This window comes from Centruroides vittatus, unplaced genomic scaffold (assembly GCF_030686945.1).
Source record: "Centruroides vittatus isolate TY-2023 unplaced genomic scaffold, ASM3068694v2 contig_941, whole genome shotgun sequence".
In the NCBI taxonomy this organism is placed as follows: domain Eukaryota; kingdom Metazoa; phylum Arthropoda; class Arachnida; order Scorpiones; family Buthidae; genus Centruroides; species Centruroides vittatus.
In genome coordinates this window covers 2,571,064-2,586,887 of record NW_027122625.1, presented here as the reverse complement: position 1 = coordinate 2,586,887, position 15,824 = coordinate 2,571,064, and the positions used below count along the sequence as shown (strand labels likewise).

General features: G+C 28.6%; 1 protein-coding gene and 1 long non-coding RNA gene across 3 annotated transcripts in view; one reads left to right on the top strand and one right to left on the bottom strand.

Moving 5' to 3' along the window:
* The window catches only part of LOC136984992 (uncharacterized), a 278,551-nt gene that overhangs the window by 155,390 nt on the left and 107,337 nt on the right, over positions 1-15,824 (bottom strand). The gene's annotated exons all lie outside the window — the stretch shown is intronic.
* Positions 1-15,824, top strand: part of LOC136984977 (uncharacterized) — a 95,479-nt gene that overhangs the window by 40,010 nt on the left and 39,645 nt on the right. The window contains exon 1 of one of the 2 annotated variants that reach the window (XM_067282136.1): positions 7,056-7,113. The exons of the other annotated variant lie outside the window; for it this stretch is intronic. The gene's annotated coding sequence lies outside the window, so the exon portion shown is untranslated. Of the gene's footprint in view, positions 1-7,055; positions 7,114-15,824 lie in introns of those variants that run through there. 2 annotated transcript variants of the gene reach the window in all.

Below are 15,824 nucleotides of genomic sequence, written 5' to 3'. Positions count from 1 at the left end.
ATTCGTGAAGTTTCGTGAGATTTTTTTTTTAATGCGTTTTTTTTAATGCGGTCCCTATCCCCCGCATAAAAACAGGTTTGACTGATATATATTTTTTCCTATTAATGCATATACAGTGTTGTATTTCACTGGTGGTACATTTGCATCTTTCATCTTAGCTGTTATGCTCTATCAGCAGAAATGCAATATTACATAGCTGGACTATATTTTTTTTATTAGTTTATTTTTGTTATGGAACCATACATAAAGCATCTATACCAAGGGTTTCCAACTTGTGTTCTGTGGAACCATAGGGTTCCACAACAAAATCTGTTGAGTCTAATGTGTGAATGCAGATTTGGGATGTGAGATGTAATTGTTGTCTCGGATTGAGTCTTCTTATGATGTCCTCTACATGTGCTAGAGTTATTTATAGCTTCATAAACAATGGGATCCAATTTATTGGAGACGGAATGAACTGAAATTATGATATAATATTTGACAAGATAATGAAAACCATAAAAATGATAAAATTTAACCTAAAGCTAGAAAATCATTTTAAAAAATAATTTGCTTTAATCTATCAATATATGCAGCACAAGCCTATTGAATCTAATGACTGGCATGGCCAGTCAGGTGCCCAATGGTACTGTACTGTACATACTATGATACTAATGACAGGACACTCATGTCAGACGAGCATCACATGTCGCTACAAGATTAATGTCCCATCATCTGTAGTGAGTTGTAGCACAATGGTACAGTGTATAAGGGGGCATATCAGTCAAAGATTATTAGAGTTTTGCATTGCAATTGTTTTGTGATATTTTAAGTATTTTCATATAAAAATTCAGTGGGAATCATGTAAATTTATAGTGCTTTTAGTATTGTGTATATCCCAAATTAAAAATCGTGGAGCATTGGCTGAGAAAAGAGTTTTAAAGAAAAATGTAGCAAGTATTTCAAATGTTTCTAGTGACAAGGAGACCAAAAAAGGGAGATACCAACGAAGGTACAAATTCAGGCAATAGCACTGTTTAAAATATTGAAAGAAAAAAGTTTAACCCTTCACATGACCAGTTTGAATTAATAAGGTAACAAACTTTTTTACAATGAAAAGGAGGACACAAATAAATTGAAGGAAAAAATATTGTAAATAAAAGAAACATTTTATTCATTGCAACAATAATACACTATAATAATCTCTACTGCATGTGTATGTGCTGTGTTATGTTTCGTTAATAAGTAAACAAAGCTACTTGCATACAGCACACTCTCTCAAGGTCTTCTGTGCAGAGCACATGCGTTACATAATTGCGTCTTGCTGCACTGTACCAAGCCTTGATGAACCATCATGTCAAATACAAACACATTACATCACATTACATGCAACGGATCAGCTCAGCATCAATTGAATATGGAGATTTTCAGATTAGTCTTCAAATATCAAACAGGAGGACACTTTTTGAGGGAGGACAGAACTTACAAAAGAAGGACTGTCCTCTCTAAAAGAGGACAATTGGTCACCTTAGAATTTAGTGAAAATATTTGCTTTCCATTATTAATCCTTTTTTTTCATTTTCAATAAATTGTTTTTGGTGTTTCTGTTTGCTGTTTTATCTCTAATCATTAAAAATTGTCAAGGGTCCAACATTTTATACTAAAAAAAGGTTCTGCAATAAAAATAAGTTGGGAATCACTGATCTATACAATTGTGTATCAATTTGAGCATAAACACTTCTTTTGATCATATCAATGATATAGAAAGTTGAAGTATACTGAATTCATTATGTTGGTAAAAAAAATTCACTATACTTTGAATGCTAATTTATTGAGCAGAAATTATAAAATTGGACATTCCCCAATAAAATTGAAACTACTTTTCTTTAAAAAAATTTTATTCTTTAAAATTAAGAATTATTTTATGGTGAAGTAATCATTTTTGGAACACTTTTAAGGATAATTCAAGAAAAAAGAAAAAGGTAAACATAAAAATAAGCACTTGTTCATCTGCATATTTTTGTCAACTTTGCAGGACCTTTGTGTTTGCCAAGTTAATACTAAGATTTTGATTTCTAATGAGAAGACCAGAAATTATTGTCTTTTCAAAACTGCTGCATACTTATTTTCTGCTGGTCATGGCACGAATGATCCATACATTTTTTCTTGCTTGTTTTTAGTGTGACCAACATTTACATGGTACATGATTAAACTTCAAATTTCATCTGTCTGTGAACACAAAAGAGCTGTCATCATAATCTAATTTTACATAATGTTCTATACTCTAAAACCAATTTTAAGAATGACAAAATTCTTTACATTACAAATGTGTTAATTCTACAATTTTATTTTAACTAAAAATTAATACAATATTAAAATAAATAGCATAATTTTTACAAGAGAAAGTTTAGTTGAAGGGATGAAAAATTCTGCCATATATTTAGTTTTCTAATTGTACTGTTGCATGGTCTCTGCTTCAAAATGTAGTAGTTGAGGTTGAAAATAAACTGTCTCAAAAATATTTCTAAATTTAAATATTTGACATTTTTGTGAAATCTCTTTGGTTTTGAAATCAAAATTAGAACAGAAGTCTCATTTCTAACCTAGAAGTTTTTATTGCTATTTGAAAATTGAAACTGATATTTTCGTTTTTTGTAAGTGTTTTCATTTTTTCTTAGTAGAATATATTCATAGTATCAATTTTTCTATTCGAACATTTGTCTGATGATTCACTAACTATAAAAAAAAAATAAAAGAATTCTATCCAAATAGTATATTTGAATGCTACGATAAATTATTGATAGATCAAAGCCATCAATCTTATTGATAAAAGATGACACCCTTCTTTCTCTTTCTATTGAATGATAAAAATAGTCCATTCACATAAAATTGCAGAAAACCATATTTGACTGATTCTGGTATCCATAATAGTTTATTCTTTTCTGACAGGATAATATCTGTCATGAGGGAACACAATTCTCTATAGTCTTTATTCTCAAAACGATTCAAGGCAATAGAGATGATTTCTTTCTTTAGAGTGAGAAGGATGTAGCAGAATATTTTGATTCCATAACTTAAGTGCGCGTTTATTTTTTGTAAATTCTAAATAACATCTTGGATGTTGAAACAATTATCGATTGTCAAAAGTTTTTAACAATGTTGATACAGTTTTGGAATTGAAATATTTTAGTTAACATGCTAAATATTTTTAAAAAATTTGTGTTTGCACTCACCCTTTACACTTAATTTTCATTTTACTCATACTTTGCACTTATTCACAGTATAATATTTGGAATCAGAAATGGTTGACCTTTAATAATTTTATTTCCTAGGCATATTGCATTCTAAAAACCTACAAATGAATTATTGTTTTAGGAAAAGTGTTTTTTTATTATGCAGCTAATTGAATGAAAACTGTTTTGGTGGCCAATACTATGTAATGACAGATGATACTAGAGAACTGTTATCGTTATCTATATTTTAAAATATTTTTAAAAGAGTAACTATTGCATTCACATACAGAATTTACCTTTAATAAAATCAGAATTTAATTCTAAATTCAGATAATGTTTTGTTGTGTTTATGTATAAAATAATAATAATTGCTGTATAGGTTATATTAAAATGATACTACTGTTAATAATGATAAAAGTATCTTTGTTTTGTAAAAATTTGCCTGGTTTTAGTGCAATACACTTCAGTTTAGATGGTATTTTTATTTTCTTAAAGCAATTCTTATTTGTACTATGTTGTAATGTTAGAATACTGGTAATCTAATCAGTTTATAACCATTTTTCTGAGTGTTTTTTTTTAAGATTTGTTTTGACATTTTATAAGGTTTTAAGAGTAAATAGTACTAGGTATTCAAGGTAGTTTATTATATCACATAGAATATTTTTTTTTAAATATAATTTTTAAAGTTATATATCAATAATAAATTTATTCATAAACCAAGATAATGTAGATATGTATAACAAAATAATAGTGTTACATTATAAGTCTACTTGTAAAATTGTTCTCTAAAATAAACGTTGACTGGGAATCGAATGGTGCCAACATATGATGAATTTTTCTGTTTGAGATTGACCTAATCTCTCTTCTAAAAGGCACCTGCTTTTCTACGGAATAAAAGTGGCAGGAGCATGATAATGATTATGTCACAATGTAGTAGTGTATGTTGAATTCCAGAACACTATATAATGTGCTTTTTATAGATATATTTTTACTTTTTAATTTCTTTACTAGACAGAATGTAAATAATTTGAAGTACCTTTTGGCTGCTCTAGTAATTGTTGTTACACTATTAAAAAAAAATAACACATTTAAAAATAAATGGAAAATTTTGAAAGACGAAATTAGTTTAATAAAATTATTCAATATTTGTCTTTTAATGATTATTTAATTATCAATGTAAATTAAAAAGTTAAATGGAAGAAAATGATGAAAAGAATTAATTCGAAATGTAAAAAAATTCATTGAATGTTATCTACACAATCTAAGGAATTTAATAAGAGAGACCAATATTTGAATATAAAAAGATGAAAGATTTGGGAGGAAAGGAAAAAAAAAATCAATATTATAAGTGAAAAGAAGTTGACAAAAGTTTGTGTCAATAAAAAAACCGACACTTTTAAAACAAGCAATTAATTAAAATAAGCAATGTTTGATTTTTAAAAAAAATCATCCTGGTTCACGTGTATTAATGCTAAATATAAACTTTACAAGTATTTTAACCTTAACTTTTCAGAATTAATTGGACTAAAAAAAAATGTGTAATATTTATATACAAAGTTTAAATAACTCAATGTTTGTTTATCAGGTTTATATAATCTAAGGAAATATCGACTGATTTTATAGAAACTTGATTTACAGTATAAACTTTTTTTTAATATGATTGGTAAAATAAGGTTACATTAATTCTTATTTAATTCGTTTGAAATTATTATTATTATTTTAAACCAAATGTTTTTAAGGGTTAGTTTAAGTAAATTATATCGAAATTTTAAGAAAAAAGTTTAAATACGATTTAAGGACAAAAATAGTATACATGAAATATCGTTAACAATAAAAACAGCGAATTTGCAATGTATTTTGTAATTGTGCCTTAAAAACACATAATTTTTATATTATGCAATGAATTATCATCATAGATTTATCAAACGTATGTATGTATTTTAATTAATAATTTACATAAAATACCACTAAAACGAGCTTTGACCTCGTAAAATATCTTAATCAAAACTGCATATGTAACAGTAAAAAAAAAAGAAAGATAATTTCGAACTTTAACTTGGAAGATCTTAATGAATATTCATTCACAGATAATTTTTTTTTTTACATATCCGTTCTTGTTTGCAAGTTAATATAACAATGGCGACGGTCGTAAATAAGTTTCCACATTTCAGGAAGTATTTTGCCAGCTATTGTTCAATGCTCCGCAACTGCCTTGACACACCTGGAGTATCACCTGCATTTCAGCAGTGCCGGTAGATGCCTTTGTTAGTTGTCAAAGGCAGGACGAATTTTCCTTGTCTCTGTCATAACAATGGTTATCCTAGCTTGAATGTTTTATTACGTTTTAAAAACAACTGCAATACGTTGGCACCGGCGTCTACATTTTTATCCAGCGGATTTCTGTGTTTATACTGTTGCAAAATTGTGTAAACAACCTGTCTCTCTCTCCCTTTTTTTCCCTACCGCTCCGTTATTATTACAAACAGATAAAAATCTGGAGCGAAAGTATAAAATTCCTGTTTTGTTTGTTCAAAGGCTTAGACTGAATTTTTATTTATTTTGCTTGGAGATATTCGGTAATGCCAGGCTTTTTTCCCCCTCCAAGTATTTTTAATGCTAAAGATATTAATTCTCTTTTTTTTCTTCTTCTTCTTGTTATTATTATGACTTTTTTTTTTGCACTTCCGATCGAAAACTACTTAAAAAGCTAGCAAGATCGATCAATCTCTGCTCCTTTCTCAAGTCTAACTTTGGTTCGTAGAACTGTAAAGGCAGTAATTTCGCACTATGTATATATATAGCTCGAGTAATTATCCTACATATACGTGCCGTTTCGTTATTTTTTCGGGCTAAGTATTCCTAAAGGGAACCAGGTAAAGCGTAAATAATTGCATACATACATACATACATACATATATATACTATAAATTACAGCTACGATTATTATTATCATTATTTTTTCCTGCTTTTATTTTTCGTGGCGAGAAAGAATAACATCGCCTCCGCCTCGAACAGAAATTCTTGTTTGTGTAGTTTTCTTGACCACGCTACGACTCTATTGTAAGGTGTTGACTTAAGCGTAATTAATGCAGGGAGAAGTTAAGACATAGATGGATCGTCTGAGGAGCTAAAAACCTGACTTTGGAAGTTACTTGGCGCCGTCGTCATGGTAACAGGGTTGATGGTATGGCGACTGCTTTAAGAGGAAGAGACGTTTGGTGAATCTTGTATGTTTATAACTGGCTATTTCGGAATTTACCGATCAATATTTCTCGTTAGACTTTTATTTTTAGTTTTTTTTCCGAAGAGAGAGTTTTTTTTAAATTTTATTTTAAATCTAATCGTTTCTTATCGGGTGAAGTCGTACGGTGCTAAGTAATTTAAACGTTTTAAAACGCTAATTGCGGCCATTTATCATCTTTCCCTCGCTTATCATCGTCTTTTAATATTTATAATAAGTTAATTACGTGATTATTTTTACGCTGTTTATAGCGTGACGAGATCTGTCTGAAATCCAGGGATTTTCCCCCTCCTCGTTGGTGGTTTTTTTTTATTACTACTATTTTTTTAATCGATCCAGTTCGGTAATAGAGGAAAATTTAAATGTCCAAGTTGGAGTCTTGAAGGGACATACTGTACCTCGATGCATTCCTTGTTGAGTTTGACCCCCTTCTCTTTCATTCCGCTTGTATGTCAATAAAACAGGATCTTGCCTGCTCGTTCAGTGAACCGCGCGCCTGTCACCTTGGCTAACACGTGATATCCCACACTATTGGACGTTTCGGCTGGTGCCACGTTCCGATTGGACGGCGAATCGACCGGGGAGCTGACAGACCCTAAGATGAACCGAAACCTTTCCAAACTGCGATGTTTATGTTGGTTTACGTGACCCGGACGCTTCGTAAGTTCATATTTACTCATATTTGTATAAAGTAAAGTGCTTAATTAATTCCGAAAAAGTTATTGCGGGGGATGCGAGTGCGATTGTGTTTGCCTTCCGTTGCACCTCGACCGTGGGATTAGTTTTCCTCATTAAATCCTACCGGAATTTCGGTTCCTTCAACTTCTCTCTCTCTCTATCGCTCTCCCTCTCTTTCAACCGGGTTCATCACTGATATGTACGATTAATACAAAAAGAAGGGGAGGGAAAAAAGTATTTGATGTATGACACGACAATGATTCATAAAAAATGTTGATGCTTTTTTTACTTTTTGTACCGTCGCGCTTATAAATCTTCTTCCGAAATACACTTTCCACTATTGGAAAATATCTACAGAAAATATATATTTTTTTAAAGAAATTTTTATTACTTAAAATGTAGTCAAGTACTTGCAATATTGAATTTTATTTTTATTTATTTTTTAATACTGCTACTGAAAACTTCATATTTTATGTAGGTTTTTTTTCTTTCTTTCTTTCTTTTTTGCTTTAGAACTTTTTACACGAAATGTGAATTCTTTCATAATCTTAACTGGCATTATTGTTTAGCTAGTTTTGATAACTGGTTGATAAATGCTGTCCAGACATTCAAAAAGAATTTGAGAAAAAAAAGGCCATTCTGTAGACGGTTTAAATAGATTATTGTAATGATTTTGAATATTAATAATAATAATAATAATGTAATGTCAGTTTTGAATCATTTATACATGCAAATAAAATTTATAAACACAGAGGTGGAAATTTGTTTTTCAATATTATCTAGTATACAGCATAAACTAAATTATTGTTTTAAATGGATTCTAATGGATTTTTTTAGTACAATACATGACTATTTTTTTTATTTACTAAAAAATACAAAGTTGAAATTTTTGTCTGTAATAGATGTTTTTTTATGTTATAAATGTCACTCATTTGCTATGATTTAAAATGCTATTGTCCCAAGGTCATGTCTTGTCTACTTACCATAGATGAACTTGCTTGTTTTTTTTTTACTGTTGGGCTTTTAAACTTGTCCTTTACAATTTATTCCATTGATAGATATTTTATTCATGTCATGTACTTAAATTTTTACATTCACATCTTGTTATTGCAGAAAGTAAAACTAAAATTCAGATTTAAAACTGATGATATTGTGTAGGTACTTCTTAAACCCAAATGAATGGCCAAATTTAAATAATGATTGTATGCATTTTTTCAAATTTAAATTACTTTTCTGTATAATTGATGCAAAATAATTTTTCATACTAATTTCTTTTTTAATTTTGATTAAATCATTCATAAATTAGCATATTTTAACCATATATTTTTTTATATGTTTCCGAAATTTTATAATTTAGTAACTACAAAAGTATTTAACATTTCAATGGATTTGTCATGTATTGGTGACACAAGTACATGTATTTTTTGAATATTTTAGCTGTATAAGATTCTGTATATGTTAATTATACATGACAGATGTTCTTTAAACATATTGCAAAAACTTTATGTATTAATTATTATATTTAAATAAAAGTATAATAAATGAACTAACAAACTAAAAATATACAAACTTTATAAAATTCTATATTTTTTGGTAAACATTAAAATTTTTATTTTTTTAGTTTATAACGTCTTACATAACAACATTGTTTTGATATCTGTCATTAAATGTAACAATATACTATCTTATTTTTGTCCTTGCGCAATCTATTCATTATCATTTTGTGTGTATATAGAAATTAACAAACAGAATTCTTTACATATAAATAAAAAACTTCCAATTTTAACAAAATATAAGTAATTTAAGTATTAGATTTTTTTATTTAACAGTTAAATGGAAGGAATATATTATTGTTTTAAAATTTTAAAAAATTTCAAATAATGATGAATAGTTAGTAATTTATGTCTAGCATGCTGATTAGAGAGAGACAATACTTATTGTTCTTGTATGTATATATTATACACACCACAGCAATAAATAGTTATATTAAGTTTTATATATATATATATAAATTTCAATCAAATTTTATATAATATAATATCTAAAAAAAATCAACAATACGTAATAGTTTAAAATGTAATGTGTTACGTGTAAAAACAATCAGCTGTACTTACAATTACGTACTAATCAAATTTCAAAATCTTTTTTCGTTGGTTTCTGGTACTTTCAAGCCAAAAAGAAATTAATTTATAAATTTGTCAGAAGTAGACATAATTCATTCCTGATGTGAAGATGAGATGAGACTTTAAATCTTCTTTAGAGCTGATTATTTTCTAGAATTTCTAAATTAACTACTGCAATAATAAATATTTTATTATTATTACAAGATGGCAGCACTTGCTACCTATAATTTTATTCATAAATTAATTTTTTTTTATTGAAAACTGATATGAAAAGAGCAAATACTTCATATGAGGGGGGAAATGAAAGATCTATGTTTTGGCTGTTTAAGTATTTAAATTTTTATAATAATAATTGTTCATTTATAAATTTCAGTGAAATCGGTTATCCAAAAAGAAAAGAACAGTCATTGTTTATTTAATTTTAGACAGTCAGTTTCTGTATAAAATATATAGAAACTTTAAATATTTTAGCAAAATCTTTTACTGTTAAATTTTAGTAATCATGATGATTGTAAGAAATATGAAATAATCATCGTCATCACTTGATTATTTTCTGGATTTTGAAATATTCAATTTGATTTTAGGTATTCAAGAATTTATGAATTATTATTTGCAAGTGCAAGTGTTAATACTTATAGATCATAAATATACTTCTATAATAAGTAATATAAAAATTTATAATTACTTACAAGAAATTTCCATTATACATAAAATAAAATTTTTAATAAAGATGATATTTTACAAGAAGAAAGCGATAGACTTATGGCAGTGTTTTTCAACCTGGGTGCCGCGGCACTTTAGGGCACCACGATTGGGGTGTCACAAAGTTTAGGGCCGATAATAAAAATAGGTTTAAAAAACAATAGCGAGACTATTATTTTACATGTAGGTAATTCGACAAAATTCAATGGATTTAAATTTTGATTTTTAACACATAGAAACGTGTTTTTTGCATTAAAATGCTACTTCAAACTGTCAGTTTTTAAAATTTTTCTTTTTGGGGTGAGAGACCCTCCCCAGACCCCACCCCAGCGTTGCACGTAATATTCGTTTTCGCAAAAGGTTCATCTGGCCCGTTAGCCTCTCCTTATTTAGAATCTAGATCTGCTACTGGTCAAGGGTGTCATGATTTTTTATTTTTCAATCGGGTGCCACTCAATGAAAAAGGTTGAAAAACACTGACTTATGGCATGTATGTTAAGGTTGTAATGTGAGAAGAATTTGCCTAGTATGCCAAATGAATATTTTTTGTAAATTTTTACAGTAAAAATTTATAAGTATTATGTTCTAATATTGTTAAATGTCAATAATAAGGCATTTCAAACAAATATCATGAAATTTGCTTCAGGAATAGAATAAAATGACATAAGATTTTTCAAACGCTATTTTTGGAATTCTGAAACTTAGATATAAATTGTTTTCAAAATAAAATATGATGGTTTTGATAAATATTCCAAAAACATTTAACTTTAGGTAGAATGTTTAGATAGAGAATTATTTGAGTTGAAAACTGTGTTTAAATATCTTCCTAAATCACTTTTGTAATATATACTACATAAGTATTATTTATTAAGAAATGTTTGTTTAATTTATATATTCATATGCATATAAATGCATAAAAAAATCTAGTTTTCTGAAAGCAATTTAACAGTTAAGTGTTAATGAAATAAATGCTATTCCATTTATTAAAATAATTTTCCTAAATGTTACATCATAAGTAAATATATCTTAAATTAAAATTTGTATAATTACTGAGCTTGGATTTCGTATATACATAAGTACTTGGACACTCAGAATTTTTGTTATTTTTATTTATTATTTTTTTGAATACCCAGCTATCTGGGTTATTTGACAGATATCACATAATAAAGTTAGATTTAATTGTTATAAAAATTACTTTATTTTAATTCCTTCACAAGGAATGGAAGGAATTTGAGGTGCATAACTTAAAATTACATACCATGAATACAGTCTTCCAGCAAATAATATGTATTTGAATTAAATATAAAATGGAACATTCTTGATCTCTTTTAGGGGCCTGCATCAAGTGTCGATCTTTACAGAGCATTAAAAAAACATTCCAAAATTAGAATCTCCAATGTTCTGTAAAGATTGACACTTGATGCAGGCTCCAAAAAGAGGCCAAAAACATTTCATTTTGTATTTAATTCAAGTACATATGAATACAATCTTCCAGCAAATAATGTGTAATATTAAGTTGTCTACGTTCTAGCTGTTGGAGGTTTTTATGAATTTGAGGTGGTTTTATTTTGATTTTAAATACTGTAATAATAAATGTGGTTTTAAATTTGCAAATTACAGTTTAGTTTATTTCATGCTAGTATCTTCATTGGGTCTGTTCTTGTTTTAACTCAATTTCCTTAAAGTTGAGGACAAATCTATAAGTTAGTTATGGTACAAGCAAGATGTCAGGTGTATGCAGCAAAACAGTTTAATTTCCTGACTTTAAAGGAAAGTATTTCTGTAATTAAGCAATGACAATTGTCAAATAAATTTAATTGGAAGTCCAAATTCAAACAATTCTTGCCAATAAGGAACTTTATTTCAGTGATTGGAAAGCAAATACAAATGAGGGAATCAAAAGATGATGTGCCCAATCATACGAAGATGTCAACAGAGAAATTTTGGAGTGGTTCAATTGCAGTCAAGCTAATTGCCTGTTTAAGGATTGATGCTGCAAGAAATGGCCTTAAAATTTGCCGTAAAACTTGATATTTCTACATTTTGTGCCAGAAATGGGTGACTCGATAAGTTTGTCCAAGCAACAACATTGTGATTTGAGTACTTCTGTACTTTTACCATTAAAAAAAATAAGTGACTGAAGATGCTATTGATATGTGGAAATCTAATAGATGTTGCCTTGTGTGCTAACCTCTATAAATGAAAAGAACCATTGTTGTTATTCTGTACAGTTTGTTTTTAGCCAAGATACTTCAAAAATGTTAATGTTTTGCAACTTGATGTTCAGTGGTATGCAAACAAGAAAATGTAAGTGACATATCAGATTTTTTGTTTGTGACTTAACACGTCAAATGACAAAATTTGCCAACAAGAGAGCTGCTGTTTGTTGATAACGCCCTTGCTACAAGAAGCTGTCACATATATAGTTGAAATTCTCAGCAAATTGAACAGTGTTTACAGCCACTAGATCAAGATGTTATATATGCATTTAAAATCCATTATCAAACCATAATATTATGGTCACTTGTGCCAAAGATGGATGAAGTAACATCTAGGTATGACTTCACAAAAGCTGTCACTATTAGTGATTCTATTGGTTTGATCAAAGCACCCTCACCAAAAGTTACTTTAGAAACATCAGCAAAGTACTTTACAATGATTTTATTCCAAATGATTTATTGGACACAACAATAGACTTCAATAATGCAACCAATAATCCACTACAGGAAAATGAAAGTGAGGTGAGTGACGTGCGTGATGTTTCTGTTGAATCATACTTTTTTAAACAATTTTACAAGTCTTGCTAAATGTAAAGCTTTAGCATGTGAACTTGGCAATTAGATCTTTATTGACATGCTAGATAAAGTTCAAGACAATACAAAAGCAGTTAAAACAAATGTTAATTCTGGATTATAAGAAATAAAAAGTTCAAAATCCAGTAAATGTGGATGTTGAACATTGATGAACTTTAGTTGTGGTGTGGTTTTTTATTTTGTGCTACACTCAAAACTTGGAGTATGCACTCTGTAAAATCAATTTATTGGCACCAAATTAATGTAATATAATCTTTATCTTTCATTTATCCAAATGATTGTACCATACCATAATAAGATTCAGCTGCTTTTATACCAAAATGATAATCATAAAGTGCTCATGTCTAAATTTAGTAACAAGAAAGAAAGCATTGGCAAACTTGATTTATTTAAAAAGTTTGTATCATCACACCCAGAATATCTTTTTACCTACAGTTGTGCACATCAACACTTCATTTATATATCCTAAAGAAACTTCCAGATGTTATCTGGTGGAGAACAATTTCAAATATGCTACAGAGGTCTATAAAATTGCAGAAATTTTTGCATCAGCCCAATAATAACAATTGTATGTGAAAACATTTACATTAAAAATTGAAACATTGATTTAAACTGTTAGTAGTAGTTGTAGTAGTAGTACATTTTTAATTTAAAAGTGTAACTGACTATACAGTTTTTATTTAAATGAATATTATTACCGTATTTTACGGACTATAAGACGCACCTGAATTTTGGAAGCAATTTTTTGAAGAAAAAAGTGCGTCTTACAGTCCGTAAAATACGGTAATTATTTTGTAATACTAGCTAAATTCGTTTCATTTGGTATAGTTGAAAATAAATACAACAGGAGCAATTTTCGTAGTGAAAAGCATGACATTCTACAACTTCATTCCTTATTAAGTCTATAAAGAATCACCAGATGACCAGATGACAGCACTATAGCAATCCAATAGAATTAGTAATTGTCTAGTTAGCACACAGATTAAGTAGGCAATTGTCTTCTGTGATGGATTACTAATGCTAAAAGAGATTCAAAGTTTTTACTTTGAATTAAGCTTTTGTACGAGAGATTGAGTTTCTCTAAGGCTACTATTTTTTCGTTTTAGCTTATTTCAGAGATGAAAGTTGTATCTAAATTCTGAAATGTTTTTTTTTTTTTTTTTTTTTGTGGGTATGTATGTAGGTATATATAGTATTTACTCATATATATTTTTATTTTGAATATTAGTTTGTCTACAATAGAAAATATAGTCTATAATGGCTTTCATTTACTTTGAAAAAAAGTTAACTTTGTTTTTGATATTTTACAGATATATTAATATGGAAAAATTGAATATTTGAATTTATATTCTGTATTATTTGAAATCATTTCAAAGCTCTTGTCTAACTGCTATATATACTAGCAGATAAGACAGCCCTGGAAAAAATCTCAAAATGAGACATCATCTTATATGTCAGATTGGAAAACATGGAGTTTAGTTTCTTGGATGAATATTTAGTTATAATAATTCTAAAGGCTAATTTTTCATATATTCTTATATAAAAGAAATTAAGTCTTTATTTAAATACAAGTTTAACATATAAATTTAAATGTTTACAACATATGTTCAAAGTGTAATTTCATAAAAACTTATTTAACAACCATTATACCATTGTCCTGTTGTATGTTTTTTTTTATCTAGCTAGACATCTTAATCTTCTTTGTCTTATGCAAGGAGTTTTGTCAAGAAACATTTGAAACGTGTTTTTTTGCATTACTTTTGTATCCCCATTAGGGACAACAGATTTGATAGGGACATCGTTTACATGGTTCAACTTATACGCTCCTTGGGATTCAGACTACAGGAGCACATAGCAGACATACAACATGCAAGATATACCACCACTCTCACCATATATGCCACTGATCCTGACATCATGGCGGCCTTTAACCAGACAAAGCTCGTCCACACTTCATTCCACGCGGAACACTTAAAATGGATAGAGACCATTCACATATATAAATTGAGCCTCAATGCCACGTGCATCAATTATAAAGAAGAGTTGGTTTTGTTGGTAGCCTGGCAGGCATTGATGGATACCGATCTTTAAAAGTCAAGATCTGTCAGCCTTACGTATACACATGCGCGGCTTGTGTAACGGATATGAACGTTTTTCAAATTTTCGTAATCTGAAATGTTCTGTTTTGTCAGGAATTCTGTTTAACACCTGAAGGAGAGCTCAGTGCAATTTGAAAACGTTTGTGGTGACCTTTTTTCTTTTTTTTCACCACACACTGGATATAGGTTCTCAGAGTACGTTATTTAATACACCCCGGTGTTGTGTTGTTGTTACTTACAGTTTTAATAATGAAATAAAAAGGAATTATGTAAACTTTAATTTAGCTGGAACTTGGATAGTTATATATGAAATTTATCAAAAAACTTTGTAGTTCATGAAAATTAACATTTCAAATGTGATATATCAACTTGAATTTACCCGATTTTCAAATGATACTAAATACTGTATTATTATGTAAAGTATCATTTTAAAAATTCCAGATTCTTGATGATTGAAATTTAAATACATGAAATAAAATACTATTATTATTTGCTAAAATTTACTGAATTTACTTTTAGTTTTACATGTTAAATTTGAATGATATAAACACAATTTGTAGTTTTTTTTATTTTGAATGTAGCATTGACTTATATTAGAAAGATATCAAAGAAGAATGATTTATTGCTAAATTTTTGACTGTATTAATAATAAGACAAATTTAACATACATAACATATACAGTTTGAATATTAAATGAACAATATAGTTTATTTTATAGTTTTACTGATGCAGCTCCCCTTTGCTCCATGGGCTACATCCTCTTGTGATGCAATTTCTATTTTTTTCTCTAGCCACTATGGTTAGGCTAATCTCCTTATTTCCAATTTAGACTATTTATAACAAAAATTTCAATATGATTTCATCAATTCCCAGTGCTGCAATTTTTTATTTCTTTTTGTGATAGCTTAAAATCATCATGACATTTTTTCTCCAAGTATTTTATATATAGAGAGTAG